Raw genomic sequence first — 15,908 nt, 5'->3', positions numbered from 1 at the left:
CAAAGCTTCTGCGGATACAACCCATCATTTGTCTAGCCTTGGATGAAGCCTTCTCCACCTGATTGGCAGTTTTCATGTCTTCACTGATTATTGTTCCTAAATCCCGTTCTGCTACAGTCTCGGCTAAGGTCTCACCATTTAGTGTGTAAGTTCTGCACAGATTTCTGCTGCCAAGGTGCATGACCTTACATTTTTTTGCATTGAAGCCGAACTGCCAAGTCGAGGACCAATGTTCCAGTAGAAGTAGGTAATCTCAGTGGGGGTTAGGGGGTACTTCTTAGTGGGGGTTAGGGGGTACTCTGACAAATTAATCACTAAACTCTCCTGTTGTTGGTTGCACCCTGTTGCCTCTGTGATCGTGTATTGGGATGAGGCTGTTGATTCTGACTCTTGTCTCCCACGTCCCTGCTGATTCGGGGGTGGGGGGGGGTCTGTTCCCTTCTTGTAAAAATACCTCTTCAGAAGTGAATAATGAACTCCCCTCAGATCTATCTGTCTGGGCAAAATCGGTTCCTAATGGTTTGTTAGAGGAATTTAACCATGCCTAAACGGGACCTTTGGCAAAATCTGCCTCATCTCACTTAAATTTCTTTATCTTATATTTTTGAACATTAACCCTAAAGCTATCAACATTTTTCTTAACATCAGTGTGTTGTTTCTCAATTATACTACAAGCCCTGATTGTATCACATTGCCTTGAATATGATCATGTGTTCAAAGACCTTAGATACCGTGTAATTGATCACGTGCCTGAGGATCGTATGAATAGGAGGCAGCTACTCCTGCAAAGAGAATTATTTTGGATCCATACTTTAAATACTGAAGAACCTGAAGGTTTCAATTCCCGTACAGAATGGCATCATATGATCTAATATTCTTTTTTTTTTTTAATGTATAAACTTTATTTAGCCATTCAAAAACAGTACAATTATCAAATCCAAAAACAGTAAACAATCCAACAGAGAAGAGTACAATAAACCATGATGTACCCGAGTTCTTTGGTACAAGCTAAAGTTAGCAAAATCCCTTGTACACCCTCCCCCATTCCCTTCCCTCCCTCCCAGGGAGAGTGTGTGCAGTGCAGCCAAAGAAGACTAAACATCAGGGATCTATAGATCAAGAAACATGAACAGGGGCAGTCTGTGAGCTGTGCCAAGTGTCATAAGCTCCCCAAATGGTACGGTAATGACGCAGCTGATTCCTCCAAAGAGCAGTCAATTTGGATATTTGTTGTATATAGTTCGCTTTAGCTAACAATACTTGAATCGCCGGGAGAGCTGGCTGATTCCAGGCAGAAGCTAAAACCAACCGGTTAGCTGTAAGTACCAGGTGAATCCATATCCACTGTCTGGAAGGTAGGGTAGCCGGTCCCACATTCAATAAGCAACATTCCATAGTCTTTGGCACCCTAACGCCTAACACGTCCTCAATAAAGGAGAACACGCTATCCCAATAAGCTTGAGCCTTAACAAAGTGCCACCAAATATGTTCAAATATACCCATCCAGCTCCACGTGCCCCACCTTTTAAGGGGAATCGGGCAAAGCAAGCCACTATATCTTGGGGTCTGTCTGGAAACATGGGGTTCAAAGCTCTATGGACCCTATCAAATTCAATCTGAGGTAACTCCATCAGGCTCTGTTGTACTCAGGAATTGCTGACATATTTGCTGCATCAGCACCGCCACATCCCGCTCTCGGCCCAATTCAGAGGCTCTGCGGGCCCTTAAATTATTCCTTCTAAAGTGGTTCTCCCTGTCCTCTATTTTCAGCAACAGGTCATCATACTTGACTTCCAGCATTTGTCAGTGTGCTTGCAGGTCCCCAATGTCTTGAACATGATTGATCTCATGCTCCTCAAACTTGTTCAATCTCTGGCCCATCTGATCTATCTTGTGCAGGCCTCCCATATCAGTACGGAGCTCAGCCTTTAAAGTTGCTAAAGGCGACTGCAATATGGTCATCCAGTGCTGCAAATCAGCACAGCTAGCTAGCGATTTCTCCGCACAACTTTCCAGTGTATCAGCTCCTACAGCGCCCTCTGACCTAGCCGATGACTCCGGGAGCTCCACCGTTACCAGCACAATGTGGTTTTGGGCAGCTGTGGGTGTGTGTGCAAATCTGGCTTAGCTTTTTTCCCAACCATATGGCAGATCCAGGCACACACACTGGAACGGCTCGCTCCAGCCGATTAAATGAGCTGTGAATGCTATTTTTTGCTTATTTAGCTGGCGGCCATACTGGGTGGTGACGTCACTGGAAGTCATGATCTAATATTCAACTGGATATATGAACCTATTGGTGATTGGCTCTGTTGTTGATTGACAGCATCCAGACTAAAAGAGAGGCTTATCTAGAGGGGTGGGGTGTTCTGCGCTCTGTGTTTGGGGAGCAGCCATGATGAGATACGGAGCTTCTTGGGAAGTGCGTAATAGCATTAAAGAACACATTGTTGTCCACAGCTATGGAATTCAACTAGAGAGGAGTGAGATTATATTTATATATATTTTTTTCCAGGGAAGAATTAGCACCTTCACATCCTGAGGTAGCTGGAATTTAGCGAAACCGCTGGCCATTGTTGATGTGCAGTGGAATCAACCCTAGATAAGTACTTCCCTAAGGGAAGGAGGGTTATACAGCTGGCTGGGGAGGGGGGGGGGGGTCCAGGGATGAGAGAAATGGTGACTGGGATGGGGTACAGGCATGAGAGAGAGGGATGAGTGAGAGATGCAGACAATGGAGTAAAGGAGAGATGCTGGCTCAGGAGTGGAAGATCCAACACACCAAGAAGAACATAACATAGGGAAGAGTTTCTAGATGGAGAATGAGTGTAAATAGAGAGATACTGAAGTAATGCTGGGCACAGAGAGGGACAGCCATGGAGAAGAATGCTTGATGGGGAGAGAGAATTGAGACAGCATAAAAGGACAGCTAGACACAGGGACATTGCTTGAAAAGGGGTGATTCTGACAGAGGGATGATGGAAGCAGGGGAATGGACAGAAACACAGGAGAGCTCAGGATAGAGACGGGAGGAGACAGATGGGGACAAAATGTAAAATAGGTGATCCTCGGAAGACAGTTATAAAACCCCAAAGAAAATTAGAAAAGGGAATCTAGGACCTAAGTGAATGGACTGGGCATCCCTCCTGTTAGGGAGGGGGGGGGGGAGTGGTGGCAGGAGGAATAGGACAATCCTGTCGCAGATGTGGGGGAGGGACTTTGGGGGTTCTGGCAGGAGGAACTGGGCTTCCCTACTGCTATTCATCTTGGAGGGGGGGGAGGGAAGCTGCTAAATTGATCCTGTCAGGGTGATTCCCTTGCTGCGATCAGCTCAGTGGCAACCCGATTCTCTAACTGAAAGGTCACTTTGGGAAGCCACAAACTTAGAGACTTGAAGAAAGCACAGATGGTTTATTAGCATACGTATGCGACTCCTAAGCTCCAAGCTGGCTTTAGAAGTGCTGAAACCAGGACGTTACAGAGATATTTACACACATTCTTCTGGCTAAACAACTGAATTCTAGAAAAAATTGTTCACGTGTTACTTTTCTTACCAATCATTGATGCTAAGCTCACACTAGCAGGTCATTAGCAGGTCACTTATCTAGGCCCTGCAGTCTTTCTGTTAAATGTCGTTTATGCTGAGATAGCCATAAGAAGTTAGAATGTCCAAGCTAACACCCAAGGCAGGCAGGCTAGAACATGAGATAAGTTAGGTCTGCAGCTAAACATAATACAGCATTTTATTAAAGAGAAAACTTAGTTCAACACTTAGGAAAACCAGTCCCAGACTCCTTCATAATGAGTGCCTGTGACATAGATGCTGGTTAGAGCAGTGTTCTTCAACCGCAGGTCCGCAGAAAATTCCTGCCGGTTCGCGCAGGGCTGACAAGATCGACAGCTGCAATTTCCTGCCAGTCTGCACAAGGCCGGCAAGATCGACGAGCTACAGGGCCGGTGAGATCATGGGGAACCTCCAACAGTGGCTTTCTGCTGTCGGTACTTACCAGCGCAGCGATTCAGGAAGGCAGCCTTGGGGATTTTGCCGAGTCGTGACCGCCTCTGATGATGCAACTTCTTTCCTCAGAGGCGGCGCAACCCATCAAAGGACTCAAGGCTGCCTTAGTGAATCGCTGCACTGACAAGTACAGAGAGCTTCTGGGAGGGGAGAAAAACACTGTTGGAGGCTGGGAAGCTGATTGGCAAGGGAAAACAAAGGGATAGCTGCTACTGGACTTGGAGAGAGGGAGAAGGAGAGATGCTGCTGGGAGGGGAAGAGAGCAAGGGAAGAGAGTTATTGCTGGACAGGAGGAGGAGGGAAGGGAGAAGGAAAAAAGGAAGGAAACAGCTGGCAGGGAGATTAGAGGAGGGGGAAGGGGGAGAGACAGGAATGAGAAAGTAGAGAGATTGATGATGGGAAGGGGGTCAGCAGAGAAATAAGCAGAGGGACAAAGATGCTAGATCTGGTGTTGGAGAGATAAAAATGAAGAGAGCAGTGAAGCTGGAATGAATCATGTAAAAAGGAAAGAGGGGGCGCAGGCTGGATGGAAAGGGGGGAGAGGACATAGAAAGAAGACAGATACCATATGGAAGGGGAGAGGGCAGACAGTGGATGGAAGGGGCAGATGCTAGATTGAAGAGACAGAGAGGGCAGACGCTGGAAGAGAGTGAAAAGAAAATGAAAGCAGAAACCAGAGATAACAAAAGGTAGAAAAAAATAATTTTATTTCTATTTTGTGATTAGAATATATCAGATTTGAAATATGTATCCTGCTAGAGCTGGTGTTAGACATAACTGGGGACTGCAAAACACAGGCAGTGCTTCTTTAGCTTGCAGCTGGCCTAGGGCTCTCTGACCAGGGGGCAGTTGCCTTAGTTTCACTCCCCTAACACTATTCCTGTCATGTGTGACTGGGTATTCTGTTAGCATGATATTTCTGTGTAGCATTCTGTAATAAGTTGGCTTATTCAGTTTTCTTGATAGTAGAGGGGATATATGTGAAGGGGAGGGGAGATGGAGGTTTTGTTGATCCTTGCTCTGTATAAAATGACAATTGTATAGAATATTGTTTCTTTTTATACTTTAATAAAATACATTCAATATAAAATCATAACTGAGGCTTGTGTGGATGGGATCACATTGTTTGCGGGAACCAAGCTTGCGGAGATGGGGCAGAAACGGGGTTTTTAAATTTCAGTGCTGGTAGTTTGCCGTCCACAAAATAATAATTTTATTTCCGTCGGTCCATAGGTGTAAAAAGGTTGAAGAACAATGGGTTAGAGAATTGTGGTGGTGGTTAGAGAGGCTTACACGATTCTATATAGGATGCTGGTGTGCAATTTTCTAAAGCGGCTTCAGAGACTGGGAGTTCTATACAGAATCCGACCCGTTATGTCCATTAGTTTTAAGAGCTTTTAATTTTTAAAATTTTTTTTTTTTTTTTAGTTTTGGTCTTTTGTACACCAATATGGACTTTTTGGGATATGTGCAGTGTATAAATAAAGAGTTTGCATTTGTATGACAAATTAGAGGCGTTTCCAGCGGCAATTGTTTGGGCTCCTTGCCCCCATGTCAGTGTCAGACTATGGAACTTGTGCGACCCTTTTTGAAAAGCTATGCGTGGGCTTTTTGCTATTGTCAGGGTCTCAGTCTGGAGGTTTGAGCCGCGGCTAAGCTCCGGGGTGGCCGTCCTCGCGCTCTGGCTATTCGCCGGGGTGGCGTTGCTCTCCTTGCGCCGCTCGCCGGACTGGCTTGGAAAGTCCATGTCGCCTTTTGCCAGCAGCAGCAACTGAGCCTGTAATGTTGCCCTGTGCTGGCCGGGCGCGCTGGGCTGCGGAGGTGGCTTGGCGGGGTGGCGGCGCTGCGGCTCGAGCGCTTCTGGCGGAGTCTCGCGGCTCGAGCGGCACCTACTCGTCGTGTCGCCGTTGCCGCGCTCGGTAAGTGCACAGGCCTCGAGTTGGAGGAAGTGTGCCGAAAGTTTGGGCTCCTCTTTCCGGCCCGGAGGAGGTGGTCTCACCTCGCTAGCTGCAGACAAAAAGCGGCTCTTCTCACACGTGCAGGTTGGAGGAGAAGGAGGCGGACGGTGTGTGGTGGTGGCGGCGGCCGCGTAAGTGTGCAAACGAGCAAAGTTTGTCGGGGCTGCGGACATTGTAGTTTCTTCTGGCTCTTTCTACACACACTGCAGAGACCTCCCTGCCCTCTCCCGCAGGCTGCATTTCGGCCACTGTTAAGGCCTTGCTTCCATGGTCACCCTGTACTCTTGCCTCTATTTCGCTAATGGCTTTTCCTTTTCCACGGAATGCTTCTGCTGTAGTGTGCAGATACATTCCCTGCCACTTCTAAAGCTAGAGTCATGGGAGTGAAGCTGCACCAATTATTTTTTTCAGCTCACATTGTGAACCTAATGACCTGAGCGAGCTTGATAATTTAATGCCTTCTGGAGCAAGTGTGTGCAACTAGCAAATGACATCATGGATGTTTTTCGTATTGAGTGGAGAACTCTGTTTTTTTATGTAAACTACAGTAATTGAATATTTCGTATATTTTGGTAGGAGGCACAATACCAATACCGTTCCTCATCCATGAACACTCCTGCTGAGACTACTGCCCTTACTTGCATGTTCATGCTGTGCTGATTCACTTACAAACCGGCTTTCTTAGAAACAGTAGCTACATGGGCAGCTCGGATTGCTTTTTCATCCATTTGAGTGGGGTTAGAGCCTCATTTTTTTGTTTCGTATTCTGTGAAATTGCTGTTTCAGAGAGCTCTGCCCAAATTTTATTGGAAATATTAATATAAGGAAGAAAAATAGGTGCTGGTATGTATTTTAAGTGAATAGATGCTGAATGGTGGTATTGCATTCTGGTAATATCTGCCAAGATTTATTTTATAAATAGGAATAATAAAAGGTAAGAGCTGAGCAGTCTTGATAGAAAAGTAGCACATAAAGGGACTCATTTTCAAAGCACTTAGACACACAAAGTACAGTACCATAGTAACTCATGATACTTTGTGTGTCTAAGGGCCCCAAAATATATTTTTAGTAATTTGCAGAACTAGTCTTTGATTCAGTGAAAGCATATTTTTTTTCACACTCTAAGTATGGTGGTTTGATTATGTTTATTAATAGTTAAACTTTCAGCTCATAGCTTAAAATCAGCCAAGCACAGAATAGAAGCATTTACTCATGCTCTGTTGCCCAGCAAGAATATGAAGTGGAGGCTGTCTGTGGCAGCATTGGGGCCTTACCAGGGTCTTACTCCCAGAACTCTCTTGCAGATCTTTTTATTCCCTGTCTTTTTCTGGCACTAAAGAAAAATAAGTTACTTTTTTATTTTATCACTTGTTATTAGAGAATCACAAAAAGTCTTGTATAATTTTGGATTGTATATTGGGGGTTCTCCATAAAAGCTTATCATGCATGACATTGTCATCAATTGTGTATGCCAAAACCTCAGAGTATATGGGAAACTGCTTTGAGAATTTGTTAGTAATGTAATCTATATTGAAAATGCTTGAGTATCTGATTGTAAACCATCTAGATAACTTTGATAGGCAGTATATAAATACCTAAATAAACAAATGAATGCAAATGAGACTTTAGTGGGAAAACTCAGTTCTACCTCTTAATTTAGCATGCACTGCTGGCTTCTAAAATGTAATCTGATGAAGGATGTGCCATGGTTCTGGTCCTAATCAATATCTTTGTGAACAATATTGTGCTGAAATTGGGAGGAAAGATATGTAACACATTGAGATTGCTTGAGGGGGTAGAAGGAATTAAATTATGTAAGAAAGCTATGGATTTATTTATTTATTTGGTTTTATATCCCGTCCTCCCCAGAGAGCTTGAAACGAGTTACAAATTGACATTACATAGGGATGTAGTTAGCAGCACTCATAGGGTTACAGTGATAATACATAGGGATAAGGTACATTCACAGTTTAAGAAATCTATGGAATAACAGTTATGATCCCAAACAAAGGCCTGTCTGTCTTAATTACCTTACTGGGCAGACTGGATGGGCCACTTTGGTCTTTATCTGGTGTCATTCCCTCTTACTATTTTGAAGAGCGGTTAACTGTGTTTCAGTTATGACAGGTACTGAAATGTTCTTAGCCCAACCAACCAAATTCCTAAATTCAGAGCATTGTTTTGCCACTGTAGTTGAACGGTGTAATCTTATTTCATTAAATGCCAATTTGCAGAAGCAAAATTCTATGTTCTTGCACAATCCCACTCTATTCCTGGACTTGGGTTATTTTCCTATGGTTGCTAGACAGCTTGTAGGAAGCCTCAATTATTCAATGTTTTAGCCCCTCCCCTCAGAGCTGCCCCCCCCTCCCCCAGAATCCAGTTTCTTTCCTACATGCCAGAGCTGTAGGAGCTTGTCTTTTCTGCTTGTGTTTATTTTTCTTTAAACTCAAGTGTTTTGTACGTGAATTCCACCCTTGTGCTGCAGAGATTCCCTGCAGTGACAGCTCTGGCTGCAGGAGATCCCAGACTTTATGGAAAGTCTGTTTCCAGGGGGTTGACTGCCTGGCAATGCTTTTGGATCGGGGCTCAGGAACCGTTCCCTTGGGAGCTGGCTCACCCCAGATTCGTCCACTAATGGGTTTGAGCGCAGGCTGTATGGCTCCATGGAGGTGTGGCCGGGATCGGAGCCAACTGTGCTTCTCCACCAGGTCATGCGCGTGGTGTGTTCCGGTGGCGGAGATCCCTGGCCGCAGGACTTGGGGCAGTCAGAAGACCAGCAGTCCAGTTTGCAAGGCTTGTTGAGGCAGAGGATCTCCCTGTAAGGTTATTCAGCTTCTTTCTGCAGCTTTCCAGCACACAGTATGCACAGTGAGTACAGAGCTGACAAGTCTTATCACAGTGATTTGGGGGGGGTTCCTTAAAAGTGGATTTTGGGCAATTTGGGAGTTATCCCTAGACCCTTCACCCCTAAAATTCTAAAATTGCTGCTTTTGGGAGGGGGTTCCTGTGCTTTTCCTGAGCTATTTTCTTTTGAAAATTGCTCAGTGGCCATCTTGGATTTTTCTTAATTGGAATTTAAAGTTATGTTTTGCTTTTACAAGCTTTGTTTTTGCAAGAAAACCACTCAGATGGAGTCCCCAAGGCAGGATACTTTAGAGTCATGCTTTTTTTTTTTTTTTTGCAGTGGATGGCTGTCTGGTGAGAGCCATGTTCCATGTGCTCCGCGGCAGGGTGGGGGCTGAAATTTTGTTGGCCCAAGTTCTCTTTGCCCCTGAAGGGGTTCCTGCTGCTGTTGCTATCTGGGTCAGCCCAAAAAGTCGAAAGCGGGCCGCACAGACAGTGCCGTTACAGCCATGATTCGGTCCTAAAGTGCACAAGTCCTCCAAAGGTTCTAAGGGGGCTTCCTGGAGGCGGCTTCTGCCTCAGACAATGGGTTTTGCCCAGAGTTTAACTTGCTTTGTCAGGCTTATTTGGCAAAGAAAAAGGCACCTTCCGCGCCTCCTTTGGCATCCTCGTTGGCTATGGGGGTTTCCTCTTCTCAGGACTTGGGTATTATGCCCAGTCTTCCCAAAGTGTCACCAGCTGTTGCGCTTGTGTTTGGCGTGGACTACCTGGATGCCACGCCATATCTTTACTTACACAGGCTGCAGCACTCATGGATATACAGGATCGGAAATTTTCACACCTACGAACCTGAGTCCAATCCAAGAGTCTACTACTGCAGAATGCTCTCTTATGAGTAACAAGAAATCGCAGTCAGCCACCTTCCCTGATCATCTGGATATGTTTGCTGCCGGAAACCGCTTAGATACTAAGCAGTCTATAAATGTTTTAAATAAATAAATAGTCCAGATGTTCCCGGATTAGTGGGAAGTGGCTGAGGTCCCTTGAAATGTGCCAAAGCCTTGTCCAGGCTCTACCCGATGGTGGACACTTTTAACCAGCACTTTGCGTCCCCGAAAGTTGAATCCTCAATGGTGCAGGTTGCTAAGCACACTTCTCTCCCCAGTGATAGTGGAGTAGTGCTGAAGGACACTCAGGACTGCAGAGTGGACATTGTCCTTAAGCGCCTCTTTGACTTGACGGCTGCCGGGCTGAAGTTGGCGGCAGCCTCTTTTGTTGCCACAGCTTGACATTCACAGCTCTGCCATGATCCTGGTACTATCTTGATCCAGGATCTCGCCCTTCTAGTCTTATGGGTGGATTTCATGGTGGATGCCTTGTGCAACATTTTCAAAGTATTCAGCAAACAGTCGGCCTATTTCATTTCGGCACATAAGATGTTGTGGATCTGTCAGTGATCCAGTGACTCGTCCTGTAAGGCAGCCCTGAGCAAATTAACTTTCAGAGGGCAATTGCAGTTTGGCAAAGGTTTAGATGACCTTATGGCTAGTGTGCAGGACCATAAACCCAAGTCCTTGCCAGTTAATAGGTCCAGGGATTCAGGATGCCCTAGTTTTCGTCCCCTTAGACGTTCCTGCTAGTACTATGGGGGCTTCTTAAGCAGTCACACAGAGGTTCAGTGGTTCCCATTGCTAGCCATCAGAACTTACAATCTAAAAAGACAGACAAACAGGATGTCATGGATACAATGATCGCCCAATCTAAGAATTCCTCCTAAAGTCTCTTTAGCATTTACAACTCACTGATCTTCACTAAAGAAATAATGGAAGGTTCAGCATTGCAGCAACCAGATGGAGATAAGCAAGCACATTACTTTCAAGAAAAAATCATAACCTTGAAGACATCATTCACACATGACCCAGAAGATAGTGTAGCTCTATACCCAACCAAATACAATGAGAACGAAGGGAGTCCAGCTGACATACTGGTCAAAATTCACCTCAGTAAACACACAAAGAATTCTTAAAGCTGTCTGAAGAGAATGTCGAAAAAACACTGTCACTTAGATATATGCCAGCTAGCTAACTCATGCCCGCTCTAACTTTCTACTGTGGTTGTCAAATCTAGTAAACATGCTAAAAAAACAAAACAATATCAGCTATAGCATTGACACCCATACCTAAAGCCACAAACCCTAGATCTGACTATAGTAGAAAACTTCAGACCGGTAGCAGGGATTCCATGGCCTACCAAACTACTAGAATTCTGTGTTAGTACGCAACTAGCTAAATTCATAGACCAAACCAATGGGTTTCACAGATCACAACATGGCTTCAGGCCAAGGCACAGCGCTGAATCCCTATTACTTGAACTAACATCCAAAGTAAAATATCAACTCTGCAAAGGAAAACAATCTATGCTTCTACAATTTGATATCTTGGCAGCTCTTACTTCTCATATTAACCCCCTCCTTTACTAATGCTTACTATGAGTTTTAGCACTGGCAGTGGTGGTAACTGCTCCGATGCTCACAGTTACCGCTGCTGCCAGTGCTAAAACCCATGGTCCACATTAATAAAGGAGGGGATACAGGGTATGATACTACAATGGTTTACACAGTTCTTAAAAAAAGAACATAATGAAGTCTGGAAAGATGACAAAACATTCCAACAATGGAAGGCAAACTAAATTGTAGTGTTCCACATGGCTCTCCACTATCACCTGCACTGTTTAACATCTATTTGAGAGCTCTGGGAAATAATTTGCCCTCAACCTAGGATCTCATCCTCTCTTATATAGATGATATCTTCATTCTATGCACAGCCAAAGAACCCTTTGACACTCTAAATTACTTGAAAAATACTATTGATGACCTGAGCACATGGACAATGAAGAAAACATGCTGTATCCACTGAGAAGAGCCAAAGCCGAAGTCATAACATGGGATTAGAACTGAACATAAACAAGACAAAGATTATGAACATGGAAAATGATGAAGATTTTGAGCTTGAAAGCTATAGAATAGAAGTTGTAAAGGATTTCAAACTCCTGGACTCTTTTGTAAACAAAGAAGCAACTAACGGGGAGGAAGTACTCCACAGAATAGCACTTGGTCGCTCTTCAATGAAGGCTCTCAACAAAGTATTCATAGGCAAGGAGGTAACACTCCAAACAAAGATCAGACTAGTCCACGCACTCATATTCTCAGTGGTCAGTTATGGATACAAAAGTTGGACACTATGGAAACAAGACAGAAAGAAGGCTGACTCATTTGAGCTTTGGTGCTGGAGAAGGATTTTAGGCATGCTGTGGACTGCCAGAAAAATTAACAAATCGATTCTGGAAGAGATAAAACTGGCTATGTCACTTGAAGCCCAAATGGTGAAGTTATGACTATCTTATTTTGGTCACACTATCAAAAGAGAGAGATAAATAGAGAAGGACATCCATGTTTGGGAAGATTGAGGGAACCAGGTGAAGCAGACGACCTGCAATCAGATGGCTGGACACGTTGAAAACAGCCATGGTGATGATGCTGGAGGACCTTTCTGGACTAGCACAAAACAGATTTCTTTTGTGTAGGAGTGGTTCCTTCCTCACACCTAAGGTTAGGCCTTTCTGATGTCATGAAGCCTGAACCATCTTTTGCAAAAGAGAAAAGAAATAATCTTTGCTGTTTCTGCCTGCCTGATGCATTCTGGGTATGTTTACCAGAACTATGTGTTTCTCCAGTCAAGGACATCCGACTATGCCTACAAGCGCAGCCCGTGTGAATTTGGGGGAGGCATGAGCGTCTATGCTGTTCTTATCTACAATGGCGCCTCTCTCTTGAGGCCTGTACGAGACTTTACACAGAAAGGCTATTGATCCAAGTTCTGTTTCTGGATTGGTCTTGGGAGGTCATCTGACGAAAACTAAGGAGACGGTGTCTAATTAATTATTAGTTCATGCTGAGATGTAAGGAAGCTTGGATCTTCGCATAGGTTTCTCTGCATACCGCAATATAATAAAAACTGATAAGTTACCTCTTGTGACTAGCTCTCTGCCAGAGAGTGAAGAAAACAGAACTCTTTATATAGATCTGGATTCCCTCACATAAGGAACTGAGGCAGACCTAATTTACAGCTTTTCCAGTGACTAACAGACTGTTCCTGATCAGAAGAATTCTGTCCACTGCTGCGCTGAGGAAAATGGACGGATTCCATCTCCCTGATCTGACAAGGCCTGATCTGAGGGTGATAAAGGAATTATATTTTCTTTCAGTTGGGCTAGATAGAATTCTCTTGTCTTTGGGATAAGTAAAGTGAAGCTCCTTTGGTGATAAGCTATTTAGATTGCTGGAATTTATTATTAGAAGGAATTTACCTAGTGTGTAAGAATTAGTTGTATTTACTCATTTACTTAGGGATTATTGTGTAATAATTATGTAATGATATATATATATATATATATATATATATATATATATATATATATATATATTTTCAGATATTTTGTGAACAATAATTAGTTATTATTTACTGCTGGCTTGTGAATTATATTTTTCTATTTTTATAATAAAAATATTTCATATAACTCTGGTCTGTGTAGTCGTATAAGTAGGCAAAAATCTGAACCCTGGATAAGGTGTTTATGGGCTCCCTAGAAACTAGAGATGCACTTGACTTGTTTATGTAGCAATAATTTGTTATACCCATAAATCTACCTACAAAGCCCAAATGGTGAAATTACGACTATCTTATTTTGGTCACACCATCAAAAGAGAGAGAGATAAATAGAGAAGGACATCCATGTTTGGGAAGATTGAGGGAACCAGGTGAAGCAGACGACTTGCAATCAGATGGCTGGTCACACTGAAAACAACCATGGTGATGATGCTGGAAGACCTTTCTGGACTAGCACAAAACAGATTTAAGAACATAAGCAATGCCTATGCTGGGTCAGACCTGAGGTCCATCATGCCCAGTAGTCTGCTCACGCGGTGGCCCAACAGGTCCAGGACCTGTGCAGTAATCCTCTATTTATACCCCTCTATCCCCTTTTCCAGCAGGAAATTGTCCAATCCTTTCTTAAACCCCTGTACTGTACTCTGCCCTATTACGCCCTCTGGAAGCACATTCCAGGTGTCCACCACTCGTTGGGTAAAGAAGAACTTCCTAGCATTCGTTTTAAATCTGTCCCCTTTCAACTTTTCCAAGTGTCATCTTGTTCTTTTATTTTTCGAAAGTTTGAAGAATCTGTCCTTCTCTACTCTCTCTATGCCCTTCATGATCTTATAAGTCTCTATCATATCCCCTCTAAGTCTCCTCTTCTCCAGGGAAAAGAGACCCAGTTTCTCCAATCTCTCAGTGTATGAGAGGTTTTCCATCCCTTTTATCAAGCGTGTCGCTCTCCTCTGAACCCTCTCGAGTAACGCCATATCCTTCCTAAGGTACGGAGACCAATATTGGACGCAGTATTCCAGATGCGGGCGCACCATCGCCCGATACAATGGCAGGATAACTTCTTTTGTCCTTGTTGTAATACCCTTCTTGATTATGCCTAGCATTCTATTTGCTTTCTTAGCGGCCGCTGCGCACTGTGCCGTCGGCTTCATTGTCATGTCCACCATTACCCCCAAGTCCCTTTCTTGGTTACTCTCATTCAATAATATCCCTCCCATCGTATAGTTGTACCTCGGGTTTCTGTTTCCAATATGCAATACTTTACATTTCTCAACGTTGAACTTCATCTTCCATCTCGCCGCCCATTCCCCCAATTTGTTCAAGTCCCTTTGCAATTCTTCGCATTCCTCTTTAGTTCCAGCTCCACTAAATAGTTTTGTATCGTCCGCAAATTTTATTATCTCACACTTCGTGCCTGTTTCTAGATCATTTATGAATATATTAAATAGCAGCGGCCCGAGCACTGAGATCCCCAATTCTTCAAGTCGCTAGGACTTGAGCACGTGTCGATGGCACCTAACAGCAGCAAGTGTGTTTTATTAGCGTTCATAGGCATGAATTTCTTAGCAGAAGCCATCTTGGATTTTAGCGATCTTTTCTTCAAAAGTTCCCTGCACTTTTAGAACTGCAGTCCTTGAGCTCTTCTGACACAAATTCATGCCAGGATTGCACACAAATTGCACTTCTGGAGCATCCTTGCTGCGTGGCACAAAAAGGAGAGGTAGAAGTATACAGCTTAGCCTCTCCTGTGCTTGAGCAAGTGACCAAAAGGGCGGCTAGTCCGTTGGGATGGCTTTTTCTGTTTTTGGAGCCTGGTAATTCTGACCGTTCCACATAACAAGATGCAGACACCCCGCAGCCCAAGAAACACAAAGTAAAGTCATCAAAGGGTGACTCCAAGGTCCAGAGGACTACTCAGCCTTTATGAAATTTTATGTCAAGCCTTTTGTGACAGTTGTGCCTCTCCTGCACAGAGCCGTTGCGCCTCAGGCCTGTCTCCTAATGGCTTTGTCTCGCAAGGCATCTCTTCTTCACAGTCTGCCGCTGTTCAGAACATGGATGACCTCTCTCCAGGAGATAATAATAACTTTATTTTTGTATACCGCAATACCACAAGCAGTTCACAGCGATGTTACAGAAAATATTTTCAATTACATTAGTAAGCCGAGAGAGGTTAGGTATATCCAGAAGAATATCAGAGATACAAGAAGTATTTCAGAGATACAAACAATGTGTTGGAGAAATTTATCAAAGAGATAGGTTTTAATTGATTTCCTGAAGGATTGGTAGGAGGGTGTATTTGAAATGAGGGTAGTTAGGCATTTATTCCATTTGCCTGCTTGAAATGACAGTGTTCTATCAAGGGATCTCTTGTAGATACAGCCCTTCAGGGAGGGGAAGGCAAACAGATTGGCATTGCGTGTGCAAGTGGTGCTTGGAAATACAAAATGGTGCGACAGATAGATTGGGGATGAACCTGTTATGGTTTTGAAGCAGAGGCAGGCAAAATTGAAGATGACCCTTGCCTCTATCGGCAACCAGTGAAGTTTTCTGTAGAACGGGCTTACGTGTTCCGACTTTTTGAGACCATAAATGAGACGGACGGCAGTATTCTGGATGATTACTGCAATATCATATACC

The 15,908-nt window shown here is 44.0% G+C and overlaps 1 protein-coding gene across 9 annotated transcripts in view; it reads left to right on the top strand.

Moving 5' to 3' along the window:
* The first annotated feature begins 5,801 nt into the window (after window positions 1–5,801).
* CXXC5 (CXXC finger protein 5) overlaps window positions 5,802–15,908 on the top strand; it is a 45,305-nt gene continuing 35,198 nt past the window's right edge. For 3 of the 9 annotated variants that reach the window (XR_004537502.1, XM_033927481.1, XM_033927488.1), the window contains exon 1: window positions 5,974–6,107. The gene's annotated coding sequence lies outside the window, so the exon portion shown is untranslated. Of the gene's footprint in view, window positions 5,938–5,973; window positions 6,108–6,285; window positions 6,820–8,460; window positions 8,848–15,908 lie in introns of those variants that run through there. The other 6 variants (XM_033927486.1, XM_033927483.1, XM_033927485.1 and 3 more) reach the window with 5 other exon arrangements.

The sequence above is a fragment of the Geotrypetes seraphini genome, chromosome 18 (assembly GCF_902459505.1).
Source record: "Geotrypetes seraphini chromosome 18, aGeoSer1.1, whole genome shotgun sequence".
NCBI lineage: Eukaryota > Metazoa > Chordata > Amphibia > Gymnophiona > Dermophiidae > Geotrypetes > Geotrypetes seraphini.
This window is presented reverse-complemented; position numbering and strand designations above follow the sequence as displayed.